Consider the following 6,728-nt stretch of genomic DNA (forward strand, 5'->3'; position numbering starts at 1 on the left):
CAGACCTTAGTTGTAGCTAAAGAAAGTGTTCTTACATGCTATTTCATTTTTTATTTTCTTCTGAAAGAACTTTTCTAATCTGACAAACTCACCCCAACACCTCCTTGCCCGGTAGGTAGGTAGGTAAGTAAGTAGGTAGGTAGGTAAGTAAGTAAGTAGGTAGGTAGGTAAGTAAGTAGGTAGGTAGGTAGGTAGGTAGGTAGGTAGGTAGGTAGGTAGGTAAAGGAAATAAATGAACAGATTCCCTAATGTGACTCTCTCATTGCACTTTGTATTTCTCTCTGTAAAGTTTTTGCACTCTTTGTAATTATTTTAAATATTAGGTTAATTTCTCTCTCCCCTACCAGATTCTAAGTTCAATGACAGAAGTGACCGCATTTATTTTGCTCACTATTATATTCCTAGCATAAAGGAGATGAAAACATATGTGTTGAATAAGAATATTCCTGTGCAAACATTTTTTTAATTTTTTTTTTCCCGTGGAAATGGTTGTACTTAATGAAGTCAATGGGCAGTTTAAGTTTAAAACCCAGAAAGGCAAACGTCTAAACTGGTTCTGTGCCTAATTTACTCTGTACCCTTGAGCAAGTTTCTTTTCTTTTTATCCCCATCCCTTCACCCCTCCCCTTTGGCAACCATTAGCTTGTTCTCTATATCTATGGGTGTGTTTCTGTTTTGTTTATTTATTTAGTTAGTTTTTTCTTATTTGTAAGATTCTGCATTTAAGTGAGATAATATGGTATTTATCTTTCTCTGACTTACGTCACTTAGCATATCTCTAGGGCCATCCATGTTGTGGCAGATGGCAAGATTTCATTCCTTTTTATTGCTGAAACACACACACACACACCCCACCCCCACATCTTCTTTGTCCATTCATCTATTGATGGGCATATAGGTTGTTTCCATACCATGGCTATTACTAGTAATGCTGCAGTGAACATAGAGGGTCATACATCTTTATAGGTATTTTTTTCCCCTTTTGGATAAATGCCCAGAAGTGGAATTGCTAGATTGTATGGCAGCTTTATTTTTAACTTTTTGAGGAAGCTCCCTACTGTTTTCCATTGTGGCTGCACCAATTTGCAATCCCACCAGCAGTGCACAAGGGTTCCCTTTTCTCCATATCCTCACCAGCACTTGTTTGTTGATTTATTGATGATAGCCATCCTGATAGGAGGTGGTAACTCATTGTGGTTTTTATTTGCATTTATCTGATGATTAGTGATGTCAAGAATCTTTTCATATGTCTATTGATCATCTGTATGTCCTATTGGGGAAATGTGTGTCCAGAACCTCTGCTCATTTTTTAATTGGATTGTATTTTTGGTGTTAAGTTGCATGAGTTCTCTATATATTTTGGATATTAACTATCAGATGTATCATTTGCAAATATCATTTCCCATTCAGTAGGTTGTCGTTTTGTTTTGTTGATGGTTTTCTTCGCTGTGTAAAACCTTGTTAGTTTGATGTAGTCCCATTTTACTTTTTCTTTTGTTTTCCTTGCTTGAGGAGATATATCCAAAAAAATATTGCTAAGAGTGATGTCAAAGAGTTTACTACTTGTGTTTTCTTCTAGGAATTTTATAGTCTCAAGTCTCACATTTAGTCTTTAATCCATTTTGAGGTTTTTTTTTTTCCATATGTGGTGCACAAAAGTGGTCCAGTTTCATTTTTTGCATGTATCTGTCCAGTTTTGCCAACACCACTTAGAAGAGGCTGTCTTTACCCCAATGAATATCCTTGTCTCCTTTGTCATAGATTAATTGACAATATAAGAGGATTTATTTCGGGGCTCTCTGTTCTATTGCATTGATCTATATATCTGTCTTATGCCAATACAATACACTTGATTATTGTTGCTTTGTAGTGTAGTTTGAAATCATAGAATTTCAGGCTTACAATAAAAGACTAGTGCAATAAACTAGAGCAAAAAGAATTATGTTTTGAAAATCAAACCCAAACACTTAATAGTAATATAAAAATATCAATTGTAAAATATTTTCAGAGCAGTTTGTGTTAGCATAATGAAATCAGTGTAATACACAGTAAGAATGTTCTCTGGGCTCAAAAATAAATAAATAAATAAATAAATAAATAAATAAATAAATAAATAAATAAATAATAACCAGCTATAACAACTTGAAGATTCTTTGAACTACTGATGTATATTGTCATTTGCTTAAGATATTTAGAAAGGAAGACAGGACATTTCTGTTCTCCCTAATAAATAACTTCTGGATATGTTATTATTTTGTAAATTTTATCCGACTTTCAAAAATATAATTTCCTTAAATATCAAGACAGACTATAGAGATACAACCAAGATTTCCTTTTGAATACTTTCAAAGTTACAGTTCCATTTTGATCCAAATATATATATATATTGGATTACCTATTTCCCTTCAAACTCCTGACAGTTACTAATGAATTAAAGCCAAGTCTCACTGCTAATACCTTACCTTACTCAATGTGATCCGTTTAGCTTGGTGAAGCTTTAAAACAACTACTTTTTGAGTGTACCTTAGTTTTCTTCATTGTTTATTCAAAAGGGAACAATTGCAGCAGCTGCTCTGAAATATGTATATAAATATAGGTTTCAATACAAGTTAACACATTGTTAATTTAATGTATTTCAATGTTTGTGCATAGTCAACATTGAAATTGAATTTCATTTGAAGGCAGAAACAGGTTACCACTTCTAAATTAACAGTTTATGAATATGTGTGAGTCTAAATCATAGTATAGAGATATTTTCTGAGAGCTATTTAATTATCTGAAAGGAAAAACAATAGTCTGTAGTAAAAAGAATGCTAAGGATATATTTAAAAATTATATTATGAAACAAAGTAAAATAGACTATTTTAATTGTGACTCAGGAGAAATAGATTACATTTAGCTTGGACTTGCCTACTAATTACTTGTATGATTTTAACCTTTTTTTTTTCCTTGATGAGTAATTAGCTGACTATAAAAATACATGTCTTACGTTCTTTCAATGCTTTTTGATGACCAAAAGGAAGATATACATGGAAATAGATCTAAGAGTTTTAAAAAACACCAGTTGAACACATTATTTTCATTATTCTAGAAGTATCTTAATTATTTAGTAGCCATGATGACATTAATAACAATAACCAAGCAATTAAAACAGAATCTCATCACTATTCACTTACTATCCCATGCACGACTGGGTAGTTGGCCATTTACTATCCTGGGAAAGAGGACGGAAGCTTGGTTTCAGCGCCTCTTCCCACTGCAAAAGGAGAAAACATGAAAGAATCATTAAACCTTTTCCAAGAGAGTGGAGGAAGTATCAGTGAATGTCTCAGCATCCTACTTTCTCTTGAACTATAAATGTACTCTCAGGTTTCTATTTTTATTGGAGGAAAAAGGTTTTTATTAGATTGAGTAGGCTAACTATTTATGGAAGAGGCAGATACACTGTGTCCTTCCCAATTGTTCTTGGCTGTGGGAGGGATAGCTTTTCTCTAATTCTGATTATTGGTAGAAGCAACAGCTGGTTCTCCTCCCTCTGATAGAGATTGTCACCATTTCCTTTCCTTTCCCAACTCAGTTGATGAGGGTGTCTGTTATTTATGATCATTAGATTACACTCCTCCCTCAGCTTTTGGGCAGGTATACAAGAAACAAACCAGTACATCAATCTTTCCCTGCCCTGATTTCCAGTCTATGATTCACACCTGCCCCTTGCCCGTATTTATTAAGCAAAAACTGTATCCACAGATGGGCCTCATACCATGAAGAAAAGGAACAAGAAAATTTAGAAAAATGAAAATATACAGATGATTCTGTAATCTTGCTTATTTTATTGAAAAGAAAAAAAAGTGCTGGCACTTGATAGTCTGACATTGCAAGTCATCATTAGCAATGTTTAGTTCTTACTGAAATGTCTTTTAGATACAAATACATTAGTAGCTATAAATATTAGGGATACAATGTATTTGTTCAAATTGTTAAAAATATATAAAGAAACTGTTTTTGATAGAGTAAAAAAGCAAATAATAGTTCTTCGTAAAATACTGAGTAGCTCCAATACATGTTTTTGAAACTGGGAGGGGGCTGAAGCACAAATATTTCCCAAAGCAAATGCACCAAGGTTTCCTATTTAAAGGACTCCATGGCATTCAAAATATTATTATTCCCACTTCCATGAATGTTACAAAGCCTAAAATATTTCTATAGTCCTACCCGCATGTATAAAGTCATCCTGATGTTCTGTGAATGTATAGACACTGATTGCAACAAAACTTCAGGTTTGATTACATTAACTGAATTTTTTTGACTTCATACATGAAGCATAACTTGATAGATAAGATGCTTATCTTTAATTAAACAAAGATAAAACTAAGTTTAGTAACTTTGAAATTTGTTAACATGAATCAAAACGGAGGCCAGGGCTTCCTTTTAGGGTTCTATTTACGAGGCCACTATACATGAATGAAAATTAAACGTGGTGAGGGAAGCCCTGTGAAGAGGGCATCCTTTCCCTGCTAAAGTCAGATTTTTAAAGCCATGCCCTCTGACATGGCTTTCACCTCAATTTCAAGCAGCAGCTGTGCCTCAAAGTGTAACCATCAAATACGGCACTCTAGAGGGGAAGACAGCTGAAAGATGAAAAAAATAATTTCAACATGTTTAAGTCAACACTATAATTATGTAGAAATTAATACCACATATTTTGATAATATCCTCAATATATCAACTACTTATAATTTTCCTTCTTTCAATAGCCTATATGAATGTAAACAAGGTTATAATGAAACTAAAGTAAAAGCTGAGTGTTAATCATAAGTAAATAATAGAAATGAAGTTTTAATAAAATGTCTTAAGATATTTAATTTTTAATTATGTTTAGACTCTGCTGAGGTGAATTAATAGCAACTAAACCTATTTAATTATAAAGATTTTAAAGTGCAAAATTTACTTCAAGTATGTATTTGTTTATCATTATATATACATATATATTGACATCTACATCTATATTCTCATCTATATTTATCATTATATCCCTACATTCATATGCATATCAATCTAACTTAAATCTAATTTACTTTTTAAAATATATATGCTTTCTTAAAGATCATGCAATAGGATTATTGCCAACTTGCAAAACAGAAGTGCATTAATAATAGAAATAAATATGATCAGTAGGATGCTAAGAATGAAGTGTGAGCTTAACAATCAAGTGTTAAGGGACAAGCGCATGGAATTTGGGAAAATGTACCGTATTTGCCGGCGTATAAGACGACTGGGCGTATAAGACGACCCCCTAACATTTCCACTCAAAATACAGTTTGTTATATGGTCAGCTGTGTGCGATTTTGCGAGTGTGGTAAAATCGCATAACAGCAAAATCTCATAACAGCCGAGCATACACCCAGCAGCGCTGCTGATGCCTGAACGGTATGTGGAATGAAGTGGGTGGGCATCGGGAGGCCACTATGGCACGGGGCAAGCACTATGGGCAGTCTATCTGAAGTGTACCCGGCATATAAGACGACCCCCCACTTGGAGGCATATTTTTCAGGGCCAAAATATCGTCTTATACGCCGGCAAATACGGTAAGTAAGAATTCAAGCCTTCACTCAACCAAATATAGTTATATACAAATTATTTAACCCTTTGGATTTGACTTTTCTTACCTCAAAAAGGGAATGACAATACTGGCCCATATTGGAATTTTACCATGAGTAAGCAAATATACTCAAACATTTTATTGAAACCTAAATTACATGAGGATCTTAATGACAGCTCTTAACTCTTAATTCATATTTGAAAAATTGATGTTGAAATGCTCACACTTTGGTAAACAACTGAGGGATGTCTAGTTGAATTGGGAAAAAAAAATATTTTGGAGATAATAGCAATGCTTTAATGTTCTCCTACCCCTGATGAAGTTGCTTAAAACATAAAGTAACCTAGAGAAATTTTAAGTGTTTGAAAAGGCTACCATTCATAACAGAGCTGTAGAAAATGATGAAGTCTTGACTTTGGAGCTTTTTTATATCATTTCCATTTTTTTTCCATTGGGGTAAATATATATAGTATAAAATTTATGATTTCACCATTTTTATTTATTTATTTTTTAATTGGGGAACTGGGGGAAGGGAACAGTGTTGGGGAATTTGGGAAGGGGAACAGCCAAGTTCTTCAGTCTTCGTTGTGGAGGGTGCCAGTCGCCATCTGGTTGCCGGTCAGCAGTTCGTGGCCTCTAAGCTCAAGGTGCCTAGTTCAGTTTTAGTTGCGGGTGGGTGTAGCCACCATCCCATGCAGGAGTTGAACCAGTGGGAGTTAAGAGCCATCCTGAGCCATCCTGGTGGCAGCTTGGCTCAAAGTGCCGAGTTCAGTCTTAGTTGCAGGCGGGCGTAGCCCACTATCGAACAGGCAGTCTTGTTGTTACACCAGCTGAGCCATCAGCTCGGGTGCAGCATCACTGGCCCATGTAGAATCAAACTGGTGGACCTGTTGCTCTTAAGCTAACTCTTAGCCAACTGAGCCACTTGGCCAACCCATTTCACCGTTTTTAAATGTTTAGTGGTATTACCTTATTTACATTGCTATGCAACTATCATCACCATCCATTTCCAGAATCTTTTTATTTTTTCTAACTGAAACTCCATGCCCATCAAATAATAGTTCTTTATCTTTTTCTCCTCCAAGTCCCTGGTGTCCACCATTCTGTTGTCTGTCTCTATGTATTTAAC

Source organism: Hipposideros armiger, unplaced genomic scaffold (assembly GCF_001890085.2).
Source record: "Hipposideros armiger isolate ML-2016 unplaced genomic scaffold, ASM189008v1 scaffold_1544, whole genome shotgun sequence".
NCBI lineage: Eukaryota > Metazoa > Chordata > Mammalia > Chiroptera > Hipposideridae > Hipposideros > Hipposideros armiger.